The following is a 16,718-nucleotide window of genomic DNA, read 5'->3' as shown; positions in this document are numbered from 1 at the left end:
TGATAGTCTCAGAGGTCCGTTAAAAGCGCAGAGAGCATCATGAAGAACAAGGAACACACCTGGCAGGTCCGAGATACTGTTGTGAAGAAGTTTAAAGCCGGATTTGGATACAAAAAGATTTCCCAAGCTTTAAACATCCCAAGGAGCACTGTGCAAGCGATAATATTGAAATGGAAGGAGTATCAGACCACTGCAAATCTACCAAGACCTGGCCGTCCCTCTAAACTTTCAGCTCATACAAGGAGAAGACTGATCAGAGATGCAGCCAAGAGGCCCATGATCACTCTGGATGAACTGCAGAGATCTACAGCTGAGGTGGGAGACTCTGTCCATAGGACAACAATCAGTCGTATATTGCACAAATCTGGCCTTTATGGAAGAGTGGCAAGAAGAAAGCCATTTCTTAAAGATATCCATAAAAAGTGTTGTTTAAAGTTTGCCACAAGCCACCTGGGAGACACACCAAACATGTGGAAGAAGGTGCTCTGGTCAGATGAAACCAAAATTGAACTTTTTGGCAACAATGCAAAACGTTATGTTTGACGTAAAAGCACCACAGCTCATCACCATGAACACACCATCCCCACTGTCAAACATGGTGGTGGCAGCATCATGGTTTGGGCCTGCTTTTCTTCAGCAGGGACAGGGAAGATGGTTAAAATTGATGGGAAGATGGATGGAGCCAAATACAGGACCATTCTGGAAGAAAACCTGATGGAGTCTGCAAAAGACCTGAGACTGGGACGGAGATTTGTCTTCCAACAAGACAATGATCCAAAACATAAAGCAAAATCTACAATGGAATGGTTTAAAAATAAACATATCCAGGTGTTAGAATGGCCAAGTCAAAGTCCAGACCTGAATCCAATCGAGAATCTGTGGAAAGAACTGAAAACTGCTGTTCACAAATGCTCTCCATCCAACCTCACTGAGCTCTAGCTGTTTTGCAAGGAGGAATGGGAAAAAAATTCAGTCTCTCGATGTGCAAAACTGATAGAGACATACCCCAAGCGACTTACAGCTGTAATCGCAGCAAAAGGTGGCGCTACAAAGTATTAAGTTAAGGGGGCTGAATAATTTTGCACACCCAATTTTTCAGTTTTTGATTTGTTAAAAAAGTTTGAAATATCCAATAAATGTCGTTCCACTTCATGATTGTGTCCCACTTGTTGCTGATTCTTCACAAAAAAATACAGTTTTATATCTTTACGTTTGAAGCCTGAAATGTGGCAAAAGGTCGCAAAGTTCAAGGGGGCCGAATACTTTCGCAAGGCACTGTATATAGTTGCCCCATATGCTGAGAACTTGTTGGCTGCTTTTCCTTCACTCTGAAGTCCAACTCATCCCAAACCATCTCAATTAGGTTGATTGTGGAGGCCAGGTCATCTGATGCAGCACTCCATCACTCTCCTTTTTCAAATAGCCTTTATACAGCCTGGAGGTATGTTGGGTCATTGTCCTGTTGAAGAACAATTGATAGTCCCACTAACCGCAAACCAGATGGGATGGAGTATCGCTGAAGAATGCTGTGGTAGCCATGCTGGTTAAGTTTGCCTTGAATTCTAAATAAATCACAGTGTCACCAGCAAAGCACCCTCACACCTCCTCCTCCATGCTTCACAGTGGGAAGCATACATGCAGAGATTATCCGTTCACCTACTCTGCGTCTCACAAAGTCATGGCGGTTGGAACCAAAAATCTCAAATTGGAACTCATCAGACCAAAGGACAGATTTTCCACTGTTCAAAATGTCCATTGCTCGTGTTGCTTGCCCTTTAATGGTGGTTTCTTTGTAGCAATTTGACCATGAAGGGCTGTAATCTGAGACTGGTAACTCTAATTAACTTATCCTCTGCAGTAGAGGTAACTCTGGGTCTTCCTTTGCTGTGGTGGTCCTCATGAGAGCCAGTTTCATCATAGCGCTTGATGGTTTTTGTGACTGCACTTAAAGAAACTTTCAAAGTTTTTGACATTTTCCAGGTTGATTGACCTTTATGTCTTTAAGTAATCTCGTTTCTCTTTGCTTATTTGAGCTGGTCTTGCCATAATATGGACTTGGTCTTTTACCAAATAGGGCTATCTTCTGTATACCACCCTTAACTTGTCACAACACAACTGATTGGCTCAAATGCATCAAGGAAAGCAATTCCACAAATTAACTTTTAACAAGGCACACCTGTTTATTGAAATGCATTCCAGGTGACTACCTCATGAAGCTGGTTGAGAGAATGCCAAGAGTGCATCAAGGCAAAGGGCGTCTACTTTTAACTTCTTAAGGCTAGTGAGCGGTATTTTCACATCCAGATGAAAAGCGTGCCCAAAGTAAACTGCCTGCTACTCAGGCCCAGAAGCTAGGTTATGCGTATTATTAGTAGATGTTGATAGAGAACACTCTGAAGTTTCTAAAACTGTTTTAATGATGTCTGTGAGTATAACATAACTTATTTGGCAGGCAAAACCCAGAGGACAAACCATCCAGGAAAAACATTTTTGAGGTCACTCTCTTTTCAATGGGTTTTCTATGGGGATCTAAGGCACTTGCTTGCAGTTTCTATCGCTTCCACTAGATGTCAACAGTCTTTAGAAATTGGTTGATGTTTTTCCTTTGTGTAATGAAGAAGTAGGGCAGTTCAGAACGAGGGTCGAGTGAAGTGTACTGTTTGTTAGAGGCGCAAGACCTGAAAGCACGCTCCACTTTGTATTGAACACAGTTTAACCCGTCTTAAATTTGATCTATTATTTACGTAAAAAAAGACCTAAAAGTTGTATAAGGAAAGTTGTTTGAAATGTTTGGAACAAGTTTACAGGTAACCTAGATATTTGGTTGTCATGTTGCGTGAGTTGGAACCGGTGTTCTTCTGGATCAAACGCGCCAAATAAATGGAAATTTTGGATATAATGACAGAATTTATCAAACAAAAGGACCGTTTGTGATGTTTATGGGACATTTGAGTGCCAACAAAAGAAGATCTTCAAAGGTAAGGCATGAATTATATTGTTATTTCTGAGTTTTGTGTCACGCCCGGCGGGTTGAAATATGAATGTCATGTGTTTGTTTGGTGGGGTGCTATCATCAGATAATTGCATGGTTTTCTTTCGCCGTAAAGCCTTTTTGAAATCTGACACATTGGCTGGATTAACAACAACTGTAGCTTTAATTTGGTGTATTGCATGTGTGATTTTGTTAAATCTGGCATTCAGTTGTCTCTGTGCTTCAATATGAAACAAAGCAGAAACCTCCAAAGGCCCCATCTCCACTGTTTAAATTAAGTTACGAGCAATCGCTTGTGCCCTGAAAGGATAAAAAAAAAAAGTTTTTTTGAATGCACATAAACATAAATTGTGCATTTGAAAGCCCATTTTGAAAGAGCAAGCATTCTGTGCTTCTTTGTTCTCCCCAATAAAGAAATTAAACATTGGGCCATGGCAAAGGCACCCTATAAAAATTACAAATGTATTATCAAGTCTGTGATTGCTCTTGGCCAAGTTTGAATAGCATCATCAAAATTGATTTAAAATAAATAATTTGTTGTTGAACATGCATTACTTTGTGACGAAGTTAAAAAAGGCTAAGATGCCTAAAGCATTCTCAAATGCACTAACTATCATTCTCTTATTGTGTTCATCAATGGCACTAGCTAACACTCACTGTTTCTCTTTGACGGGTACAGATGTATTGTCATGCTGCAACAGGAAAGGGCCTTCCCCAAACTGTTGCCACAAAGCGTCTAGAATGTAATTAAGATTTCACTTCACTGGAACTAAGGGGCCTAGCCCAAACCATGAAAAACAACCCCAGACCATTATTCCGCCTCCACCAAATTTCACAGTTGGCATTATGCATTGGGGCAGGTAGCGTTCTCCTGGCATCCACAAAACCCACATTCGTCCGTCAGACTGCCAGATGGTGAAACGTGATTCATCAATCCAGCCGATGCTTGGCATTGTGCATGGTGATCTTAGGCTTGTGTGCAGTTGCTCAGCCATTTCATGAACCTCCAGACTAACAGTTCTTATGCGGACGTTGCTTTCAGTGTTGCAACCGAGGACAGACATAAACCGCTTGGAGTTTGCTAAAAGGCCCCTAAAGACTAAGACCATGAGAAACAAAACAAGAGTCTCTGGTCTGATGAAACTAAGACTGAACTCTTTGGCCTGAATGCCAAGTGTCACATCTGGAGGAAACCTGACACCATCCCTATGGTGAAGCATGGTGGTGGCAGCAACATGCTGTGGGGATGTTTTTCAGTGGCAGAGACTGGGAGACTAGTCAGGATCGAGGGAAAGATGAATAGAGCAAAGTACAGAGAGATCCTTGATGAAAACCTGCTCCAGAGCACTCATGACCTCAGACTGGGGCTAAGGTTCACCTTCCAACAGAACAACAACCCTAAGTACACAGCCAAGACAATGCAGGAGTGGCTTTGGGACAAATCTCTGAATGTCCTTGAGTGACCCAGGCAGAGCCTGGACTTGAACCCGATTGAACATCTCTGGAGAGACCTGAAAATCGCTATATGCCTAACTGGCATATACTGTATAAGCACCGGATGAGTTTCAAGTTTGGGGAAGATCCTTTTCACCATAGAAATGCACCACCATTATAATAAAAGCATTACATGCATGATTGCATTTGTGCTCACTTTTGATAATGTTTTTTTCCACTTATGGAACATTTGCACTTATAGCCTATTACCATGCGTGCATAGCTGCACTCATAAATGTGAAGAAATAGCCTAATAGTTTATCAACACTTTAAGCTAAACATTCTGATCTGTTGCATCAGCCACATTGGCACATTTTTTATGCTAGTGGTTGTATTAATTGGGATCTTATCACATGCCACAACTGTCACAGACGGTTTGGAATATTTATTTCTAAAACAGAATAGGTCGACTTTTGTACTATGGGGGATAGTAGATTGACATAGGCTAGTGCTTTTGCTGTTTGTTAGGCCTACTCATCTTGTTGGCTGATGAAAAGTAAATGTGGACAGTTCATCCAATATCGTCAATATCATCAATATGCACCTCGGAATTGGATAAGGATGCGATGTCGGCCTTAACTTGTAGCCTGTGAGAAAGACCCCATCATGTGACGGAGAGCCGTGTGAGTGAGAGACGCTTCGCATTGAGCAGCACACACTCGGGGAGAAGGGCACAACGCAGCACTCTAGGCCGCAAAAGGCATGGATTTTTTTAAAGGGTGCATTACGGCCACAAAGGGGATGTGGCCGTGAAAATCGAGGCATTATCAAGTGCTTGTCAAATTGTAAATGAGACTTTTGGAGTGCGTACAGCCTGCGCAAAAAAACTAAGCAGAACTCATGCCTTTCAAGCGACTTTTTTGAAATCATCACTAGTCTCGTCATGCAGCCTTACAATGTATTAAAAATCAAAACGTAAAGCCCAGCTTTTATAGAACAACTGAAGTTACACTAATAACTCTAAATTAAGCATAGAGGAATCCTTATTTCTTTGTTAAACGCTCAACACGTGCACACTCCCTCAAATTGTTTGAAGAAAATAATATTTTATTCAGCTTTGAGCAATTGTATTCTTCATACAACAAAATAATAAAATCTTGTCTGCTAAATTAACTAGTATAGCCCATAGCCATTTGGCACAGCCACATCAGGACAACTCAGAGTAAGTCATTATTTTCTTCTTAAATAGACTACATTTTCTTCATATCCAGCTTCTTCAGAACTGTCTTAAATAAATTGATTTATTGTGAAGGTGTAGTCTATATAACATGGATTTATTATTTTTTTAATTAAATGTGGAAATGTGTTTATGTTAATTAACGGTCAACTACCGTTAATTTGCCTGACAATCACCAGTTGACAAAATTTTGTGACCACCACAGCCCTAGTCATACCCAAGAAGAATCGAGGCTGTAATCGCTGCCCAAGGTGCTTCAAGAAAGTACTGAGTAAAGGGTCTGAATACTTATGTAAATGTGATATCGTTTTTAATTTTTAATACATTTGCAATAGTTTCTACAAACCTGCTTTTGCTTAGTCATTGTGGGCTATTGTGTGTAGATTGATGAGGGAAAAAAACAATTTATTACATTTTAGAATAAGGCAGTAACGTAACAAAATGTGTAAAAAGTCAAGAGGTCTGAATACTTTCCGAATGCACTGTACATTACATCTGGATAGATAGAACTTAAACACATACAGTATATAGTGTTTTCAGTCATAATGATTATACATCTCCCTTTCTGTGATAAATAAAAGCTACATGGTTATTATCCCCATTATGCAATTGCTTGAACATATTTTACATGAATCAGCACACACACACACACACGCGCGCACGCACACAAAAACATTTAAAACTGATTCCCCTCTTATAGGCAATTTTGATGAATTGAATCTAAGTCCCGAGCTTGGCAAATGAGGGCGTAATCTAGCAGAAGACTCCAAGGAGCTCTCGCTAACATTCAATTACAAAGTTAGCTCAGCTGAGGAGTCCAACCATCGGCACACTCCATTAATGGACGCACTTGTTTGAGAGCTGCTCCAGCTCATATTGAATGGGATTTTAATGCAGAATACAGTATGTTTTTGTTATAAACATAATACTCCCTCTGTTGCTTTCATAGGCTAGTGATTGGACTGTTCAAGAGAATAACTGAATAAGCAGCTTTTCCTAATTAGCGAGAGTATCTTCTTCTATTCCCAGCTGGAATGACAAACTCCCCACATGTAAATAGGAGACAGGTTTTGAATATCCAGCTGTGGACCTATTCAATCGCCCTAATTATTTAACCATTTGAAAAATAAATGCACACGTCATGATCACCGCCGTAAACTTTTAATGCGGCAAATATCAATTTGGAATGGAAATTGATTTGCGTAAATTGGCATCACGTGATTTGGTTTATTTATCTTGTAATAAGCACAATCTGTTTTTGTCTGGTATTGTTTAGTGCGGGCGGGTATTTCTGTTCTTCATTAACCTACTTAACATATCAGCAGTCTGTTTGGTCGTTTGTCATTGAGCCACTGCACACTTTCTTTTCATTAGATCCCAATGAGAGTATCTTCTAAATAATTGAAATATTGTATCTTGAAATGAAAAGACAGGTTCATAAGTGCATAATAATTAACTCAGACCCATGTGTGTGCTGTTGCCATCTCTTCTATTTTTAACATACGTAAGGGTTGACAACCATGGAAGAGTTGGCTACAGTACATATAATATGGGAGTAGGCTACAAAAGCTTGTGCAGACATACAGTGCCTTGCGAAAAAATTTCAGTCTCTCGATGTGTAAAACTGATAGAGACATACCCCAAGTGACTTACAGCTGTAATCGCAGCAAAAGGTGGCGCTACAAAGTATTAACTTAAGGGGGCTGAATAATTTTGCACGCCCAATTTTTCAGTTTTTGATTTGTTAAAAAAGTTTGAAATATCCAATAAATGTCGTTCCACTTCATGATTGTGTCCCACTTGTTGTTGATTCTTCACAAAAAAATACAGTTTTATATCTTTATGTTTGAAGCCTGAAATGTGGCAAAAGGTCGCAAAGTTCAAGGGGGCCGAATACTTTCGCAAGGCACAGTACACTTCCTTGGGGTATATACGTGAGCTTCACAGAGTGTGAGAGTGTTTACTTTGTGTTTTTCCTTATCTGCCTCTGAAACTACAGGGGCAAAGTTCACCTTAGTGCCAACCAGGGCTTTGCACAGACCTATCAAGGAGCAGGTGCTCAAAATGAAAATGCCCCTAAAGACATGCTTGACATCGGGAAAAGAGGGTAGGCTATCAGCTGATAATTTAATGTTGATTATTGATGTAAATCTACTAGTTAGCTAGCTCAATATATACTGTGTATTTTTTTTTACTGATTGTGGTTCATTTTAAAATGCTCTTTAATAATAACTTCATAATATAGCCTAACATTCATAATCTTCCAACTCAAGATATATGGCTGGCTAGTGGCTTGTGTGGATATTTTCATATTATGGCGGTTAGCTAGAGTCTAGTGGTATTCAACTCCTACCCTACGAGGTCTGGAGCCTGCTTTTTTTCTGTTCTACCTGATAATTAATTGATCCCACGTCTAAATAAGTCCCTGATTAGAGAGGAACAATGAAAAAAACGCAATGGAACTGGCTATGAGGTCCAGAGTTGAGTTTGAGGGGTCTAGACTACTGTATATCTGTGTTCAGTGCTTCATTTGTAAATTGGGAGATGCCAACCAAAAGTGAGTGAGAGGTGACATTGGGAGCTCTTAGGTACCGGAACACATGAGATTAAGACAAAAAAGCTTTAATAAAACATTGCATGCATATAATCACATTTGTTTAGTGGCATAGAACAGTATAATATAGGCACTTACAGAAGTTGCACACATGGGACCATTTTTAGTAGCCTAGGGTCTGATGTTTTTTGCCCTTTTACAAACAAATTTCATGCAATTCTACATGACTGGAGACTTTGGGAGAATATTTTTAAATAACGCATAAATTATCAAAATACAGGCTACTTTGAGATCAATAAAAACTGAGATCAATAAAAATGACCTAATCTTGAATCTGTGTTTTCCTGCGATTGTATTTGAAATATTGCAAATGGCCTGTTTTGTCTGCATGCTGTTCACTGACAGATTTGCCAGGTGTTACCAATTGTAAGCTATGCCTTGTTATTGGGCTACACAACCCACAGCTAGACAATATTTTTAAAGAAGCCATTGATCCTCTGTGGCTAAATTAGTGGTTTACTCATGTGTTGTAGATTATACTGAATTATTTAATTTCTTTCTGAACAGGCAGCAGTAATCCTATAATTTTTTACAAATTTATCAGAGGTGCTGCAGCACCCTTCCAGCTATGATTCTATAAGGAAATAAATGATGAAGCGCGTATAAGCTACCAGCCAACCAGACCGAATATTAATGATGTAAATCAAGTGTTAATCAAATGTTATGCCACTGTTTGCAAATTCGCAAATGGTATGATATGTTACGAATTCAAATTTGTAGTGGCCAACATTAGCTATGTGACTAATGCTAACGTTAGCTAGCTGTCTAACAGGCTCGAGGCAAGGGGTTAGAGTTAAGGTCTGGAAGACCCAGCCACGACCCATCTTCAATGCTCTTACTGAGGGAAGGAGGTTGTTGGCCAAGATCTCGCGATACATGGCCCCATCCATCCTCCACTCAATACGGTGCAGTCATCCTGTCCCCTTTGCAGAAAAGCATCCCCAAATAATTATGTTTCCACCTCCATGCTTCCCGGTTGGGATGGTGTTCTTGGGGTTGTACACATCCTTTTTCTTCCTCCAAACACAGTGAGTGGAGTTTAGACCAAAAAGCTCTATTTTTGTCTCATCAGACCACATAACCTTCTCCCATTCCTCCTCTGGATCATCCAGATGGTCATTGGCAAACTTCAGACGGGCCTGGACATGCACTGGCTTGAGCAGGGGGACCTTGCGTGCGCTGCAGGATTTTAATCCATGACGGCGTAGTGTGTTACTAATGATTTTCTTTGAGACTGTGGTCCCAGCTCTCTTCAGGTCATTGACTAGGTCCTGCCGTGTAGTTCTGGGCTGATCCCTCACCTTCCTCATGATCATTGATGCCCCACGAGGTGAGATCTTGCATGGAGCCCCAGACCGAGGGTGATTGACCGTCATCTTGAACTTCATCCATTTTCTAATAATTGGGCCAACTGTTGTTGCCTTCTCACCAAGCTGCTTGCCTATTGTCCTGTAGCCCATCCCAGCCTTGTGTAGGTCTACAATTTTATCCCTGATGTCCTTACACAGCTGTCTGGTCTTGGCCATTGTGGAGAGGTTGGAGTCTGTTTGATTGAGTGTGTGGACAGGTGTCTTTTATGTAGGTAACGAGTTCAAACAGGTGCAGTTAATACAGGTAATGAGTGGAGAACAGGAGGGCTTCTTAAAGAAAAACTAATAGGTCTGTGAGAGCCGGAATTCTTACTGGTTGGTAGGTGATCAAATACTTATGTCATGCAATAAAATGCAAATGAATTACTTAAAAATCATACAATTTGATTTTCTGGATTTTTATTTTAGATTCCGTCTCTCACAGTTGAAGTGTACCTATGATAAAAATTACAGACCTCTACATGCTTTGTAAGTAGGAAAACCTGCAAAATTGGCAGTGTATCAAATACTTGTTCTCCCCACTGTAGATGTGTATGTGTATATATATATATATACACACGTGTGGGTGTGTGTGTATAATATATATATATATATCACACACACACACACATATGTGTATATATATATACACACACAAACACACACACACACACACACACACACACACACACACACACACACACACACACACACACACACACAAACACACACACACACACACACACACACACACATACATACATACATACATACATACATACATGTATCTATATATACACACAGTGCCTTGCGAAAGTATTCGGCCCCCTTGAACTTTGCGACCTTTTGCCACATTTCAGGCTTCAAACATTAAGATATAAAACTGTATTTTTTTTATGAAGAATCAACAACAAGTGGGACACAATCATGAAGTGGAACGACATTTATTGGATATTTCAAACTTTTTTATTAACAAATCAAAAACTGAAAAATTGGGCGTGCAAAATTATTCAGCCCCTTTACTTTCAGTGCAGCAAACTCTCTCCAGAAGTTCAGTGAGGATCTCTGAATGAACCAATGTTGACCTAAATGACTAATGATGATAAATACAATCCACCTGTGTGTAATCAAGTCTCCGTATAAATGCACCTGCACTGTGATAGTCTCAGAGGTCCGTTAAAAGCGCAGAGAGCATCATGAAGAACAAGGAACACACCTGGCAGGTCCGAGATACTGTTGTGAAGAAGTTTAAAGCCGGATTTGGATACAAAAAGATTTCCCAAGCTTTAAACATCCCAAGGAGCACTGTGCAAGCGATAATATTGAAATGGAAGGAGTATCAGACCACTGCAAATCTACCAAGACCTGGCCGTCCCTCTAAACTTTCAGCTCATACAAGGAGAAGACTGATCAGAGATGCAGCCAAGAGGCCCATGATCACTCTGGATGAACTGCAGAGATCTACAGCTGAGGTGGGAGACTCTGTCCATAGGACAACAATCAGTCGTATATTGCACAAATCTGGCCTTTATGGAAGAGTGGCAAGAAGAAAGCCATTTCTTAAAGATATCCATAAAAAGTGTTGTTTAAAGTTTGCCACAAGCCACCTGGGAGACACACCAAACATGTGGAAGAAGGTGCTCTGGTCAGATGAAACCAAAATTGAACTTTTTGGCAACAATGCAAAACGTTATGTTTGACGTAAAAGCACCACAGCTCATCACCATGAACACACCATCCCCACTGTCAAACATGGTGGTGGCAGCATCATGGTTTGGGCCTGCTTTTCTTCAGCAGGGACAGGGAAGATGGTTAAAATTGATGGGAAGATGGATGGAGCCAAATACAGGACCATTCTGGAAGAAAACCTGATGGAGTCTGCAAAAGACCTGAGACTGGGACGGAGATTTGTCTTCCAACAAGACAATGATCCAAAACATAAAGCAAAATCTACAATGGAATGGTTTAAAAATAAACATATCCAGGTGTTAGAATGGCCAAGTCAAAGTCCAGACCTGAATCCAATCGAGAATCTGTGGAAAGAACTGAAAACTGCTGTTCACAAATGCTCTCCATCCAACCTCACTGAGCTCTAGCTGTTTTGCAAGGAGGAATGGGAAAAAAATTCAGTCTCTCGATGTGCAAAACTGATAGAGACATACCCCAAGCGACTTACAGCTGTAATCGCAGCAAAAGGTGGCGCTACAAAGTATTAAGTTAAGGGGGCTGAATAATTTTGCACACCCAATTTTTCAGTTTTTGATTTGTTAAAAAAGTTTGAAATATCCAATAAATGTCGTTCCACTTCATGATTGTGTCCCACTTGTTGCTGATTCTTCACAAAAAAATACAGTTTTATATCTTTACGTTTGAAGCCTGAAATGTGGCAAAAGGTCGCAAAGTTCAAGGGGGCCGAATACTTTCGCAAGGCACTGTATATAGTTGCCCCATATGCTGAGAACTTGTTGGCTGCTTTTCCTTCACTCTGAAGTCCAACTCATCCCAAACCATCTCAATTAGGTTGATTGTGGAGGCCAGGTCATCTGATGCAGCACTCCATCACTCTCCTTTTTCAAATAGCCTTTATACAGCCTGGAGGTATGTTGGGTCATTGTCCTGTTGAAGAACAATTGATAGTCCCACTAACCGCAAACCAGATGGGATGGAGTATCGCTGAAGAATGCTGTGGTAGCCATGCTGGTTAAGTTTGCCTTGAATTCTAAATAAATCACAGTGTCACCAGCAAAGCACCCTCACACCTCCTCCTCCATGCTTCACAGTGGGAAGCATACATGCAGAGATTATCCGTTCACCTACTCTGCGTCTCACAAAGTCATGGCGGTTGGAACCAAAAATCTCAAATTGGAACTCATCAGACCAAAGGACAGATTTTCCACTGTTCAAAATGTCCATTGCTCGTGTTGCTTGCCCTTTAATGGTGGTTTCTTTGTAGCAATTTGACCATGAAGGGCTGTAATCTGAGACTGGTAACTCTAATTAACTTATCCTCTGCAGTAGAGGTAACTCTGGGTCTTCCTTTGCTGTGGTGGTCCTCATGAGAGCCAGTTTCATCATAGCGCTTGATGGTTTTTGTGACTGCACTTAAAGAAACTTTCAAAGTTTTTGACATTTTCCAGGTTGATTGACCTTTATGTCTTTAAGTAATCTCGTTTCTCTTTGCTTATTTGAGCTGGTCTTGCCATAATATGGACTTGGTCTTTTACCAAATAGGGCTATCTTCTGTATACCACCCTTAACTTGTCACAACACAACTGATTGGCTCAAATGCATCAAGGAAAGCAATTCCACAAATTAACTTTTAACAAGGCACACCTGTTTATTGAAATGCATTCCAGGTGACTACCTCATGAAGCTGGTTGAGAGAATGCCAAGAGTGCATCAAGGCAAAGGGCGTCTACTTTTAACTTCTTAAGGCTAGTGAGCGGTATTTTCACATCCAGATGAAAAGCGTGCCCAAAGTAAACTGCCTGCTACTCAGGCCCAGAAGCTAGGTTATGCGTATTATTAGTAGATGTTGATAGAGAACACTCTGAAGTTTCTAAAACTGTTTTAATGATGTCTGTGAGTATAACATAACTTATTTGGCAGGCAAAACCCAGAGGACAAACCATCCAGGAAAAACATTTTTGAGGTCACTCTCTTTTCAATGGGTTTTCTATGGGGATCTAAGGCACTTGCTTGCAGTTTCTATCGCTTCCACTAGATGTCAACAGTCTTTAGAAATTGGTTGATGTTTTTCCTTTGTGTAATGAAGAAGTAGGGCAGTTCAGAACGAGGGTCGAGTGAAGTGTACTGTTTGTTAGAGGCGCAAGACCTGAAAGCACGCTCCACTTTGTATTGAACACAGTTTAACCCGTCTTAAATTTGATCTATTATTTACGTAAAAAAAGACCTAAAAGTTGTATAAGGAAAGTTGTTTGAAATGTTTGGAACAAGTTTACAGGTAACCTAGATATTTGGTTGTCATGTTGCGTGAGTTGGAACCGGTGTTCTTCTGGATCAAACGCGCCAAATAAATGGAAATTTTGGATATAACGACAGAATTTATCAAACAAAAGGACCGTTTGTGATGTTTATGGGACATTTGAGTGCCAACAAAAGAAGATCTTCAAAGGTAAGGCATGAATTATATTGTTATTTCTGAGTTTTGTGTCACGCCCGGCGGGTTGAAATATGAATGTCATGTGTTTGTTTGGTGGGGTGCTATCATCAGATAATTGCATGGTTTTCTTTCGCCGTAAAGCCTTTTTGAAATCTGACACATTGGCTGGATTAACAACAACTGTAGCTTTAATTTGGTGTATTGCATGTGTGATTTTGTTAAATCTGGCATTCAGTTGTCTCTGTGCTTCAATATGAAACAAAGCAGAAACCTCCAAAGGCCCCATCTCCACTGTTTAAATTAAGTTACGAGCAATCGCTTGTGCCCTGAAAGGATAAAAAAAAAAAAGTTTTTTTGAATGCACATAAACATAAATTGTGCATTTGAAAGCCCATTTTGAAAGAGCAAGCATTCTGTGCTTCTTTGTTCTCCCCAATAAAGAAATTAAACATTGGGCCATGGCAAAGGCACCCTATAAAAATTACAAATGTATTATCAAGTCTGTGATTGCTCTTGGCCAAGTTTGAATAGCATCATCAAAATTGATTTAAAATAAATAATTTGTTGTTGAACATGCATTACTTTGTGACGAAGTTAAAAAAGGCTAAGATGCCTAAAGCATTCTCAAATGCACTAACTATCATTCTCTTATTGTGTTCATCAATGGCACTAGCTAACACTCACTGTTTCTCTTTGACGGGTACAGATGTATTGTCATGCTGCAACAGGAAAGGGCCTTCCCCAAACTGTTGCCACAAAGCGTCTAGAATGTAATTAAGATTTCACTTCACTGGAACTAAGGGGCCTAGCCCAAACCATGAAAAACAACCCCAGACCATTATTCCGCCTCCACCAAATTTCACAGTTGGCATTATGCATTGGGGCAGGTAGCGTTCTCCTGGCATCCACAAAACCCACATTCGTCCGTCAGACTGCCAGATGGTGAAACGTGATTCATCAATCCAGCCGATGCTTGGCATTGTGCATGGTGATCTTAGGCTTGTGTGCAGTTGCTCAGCCATTTCATGAACCTCCAGACTAACAGTTCTTATGCGGACGTTGCTTTCAGTGTTGCAACCGAGGACAGACGATTTTTACATGACAACATACTTCAGCACTCGGTGGTCCTGTTCTGTGAGCTTGTGTGGTCTACCACTTCGCTGCTGAGCCGTTGTTGCTACTAAACCTTTCCACTTCACAATAACAACACTTACAGATGACCAGGGCAGCTCTAGCAGGGCAGAAATTTGACAAACTGACTTGTTGGAAAGGTGGCATCCTATGATGGTGCCATGTTGAAAGTCACTGAGGTCTTCAGTAAGGCCACTCTACTGCCAATGTTTGTCTATGGAGATTGCATGGCTGTGTGCTGAATTTTATACACCTGTCAGCATCAGGTGTGGCTGATATAGCAGAGTCCACTCATTTGAAGGGGTGTCCACATACTTTTGTATATATAGTGTAGCTACTGCATACAGTAGAGAAGACCTACACCAGGGTGGAACTCATGGGAACGGGGTTGCCAAATCAAAAAACCTAAATGTTTTCAAAATTCCACCCAACAACCACAGATACAAAACATAAAATGTGTCTCTGAGATAACAGCCGTAAAGGGTTCAAATTAACTATATTTACCTCCATACTCACCCCTCTAATAGGCTGCATACACATCAACCTCTAACTACCAAATGACAAAACTCAGACTAAAGGCTTGTTTCAGCACTTTCTCCATTCTATACATGCTGACACTGAAGGAGGCGGTAATTGCGTAAATGTTCATATGTCTTCAATGTATTCAGGGGGTACTGGCGCAACAAGTGACAGTGGCTCTTTTTTAGCCACCCGGGCTGCAATTATGGCTCCTCTGAAGACACCCGCTGTGTGTGGCAAATGGAGACCCATCAAAGCAATTCCTCACTTATCTCCTAAAATACATGGCCAGTCACATCCTTGTCGTATTAACATTTCAATTCCGCAATCCTTGTAGCGACACAAAAGGAGAGAGAGAGGGGAGGAAACTGTCACACAATTGTCTCCACGTGAAATGTAGCGCATTAAATGCAAGCATCATCTTACCTGATTAAGTGAAGTATAGAAATATAGATAGGGAGACAGGCAGACAAACATGTGGTTTCCCCTCCCCTTGATGAGATAGCGGTATGTGTGAGCACAGTTCTCCAAACCCACTCGGTAAACATATACTCAGACATCCCCAACTGTGGCACGTTTGTCTTTGCAACAACGCCTCATACTGTAATGTATTCAGTCACTCACTCGCCTCCAAAACATTTACATCTTTCCAATTATCCTAATTAATTATCCCAAATGCATTGACAGCAATTTATTTCTATACATATCATTAGTGGTTAATGGTGATTAGGGAAAAGGTAGTAGACAGATAATGAGCTACTTAGAAAGGAGAAGGATACAGTTCACCAAGTGTCATTGGGGCTACCTAAAGTCATGGTGACAAAATGGGGGTAAAGAGAGAGAGCTGGTGAATGAGAGAACGAGTGTGAGAAAGATAGAGCTAGAGAAAGATAGATAATAAAAGATCCCAGACATTTTCCATAGAACATAAAGCTTATTTCTCTCAAATTTTGTGCACACATTTGTTTACATCCCTGTTATTGAGCAAGATTGCCAAGATAATCCATCCACCTGACAGGTATGGCATTAAACAACATGATCATTACACAGGTGCACCTTGTGCTTGCGACAATGAAAGGCCACTATAAAATGTGTAGTTTTGTCACACAACACAATACTACAGATATCTCAAGTTTTGAGTGAGTGTGCAATTGACATGCTGAGTGCAGAAATGTCCAAAAGAGCCATTGCCAGAGACTTGAATGTTAATTTCTCTACCATAAGCCACCTCCAACATTGTTTTAGAGAATTTGGCCATATGTCCAACCGGCCTCCAACAACCGCAGACCACGTGTAACCACACCAGCCCAGGATCTCCA

At 40.6% G+C, this 16,718-nt stretch overlaps 1 protein-coding gene across 8 annotated transcripts in view; it reads right to left on the bottom strand.

Annotated features, from left to right (window-relative positions):
- Window positions 1-16,718, bottom strand: part of ntm (neurotrimin) — a 436,848-nt gene that overhangs the window by 34,477 nt on the left and 385,653 nt on the right. The gene's annotated exons all lie outside the window — the stretch shown is intronic.

This window comes from Oncorhynchus mykiss, chromosome 10, assembly GCF_057628025.1.
Source record: "Oncorhynchus mykiss isolate SJ-2025 chromosome 10, ASM5762802v1, whole genome shotgun sequence".
Lineage (NCBI taxonomy): Eukaryota > Metazoa > Chordata > Actinopteri > Salmoniformes > Salmonidae > Oncorhynchus > Oncorhynchus mykiss.
The sequence above is the reverse complement of the archived record's forward strand: the minus strand, read 5'-3'. Positions and strand labels throughout refer to the sequence as shown.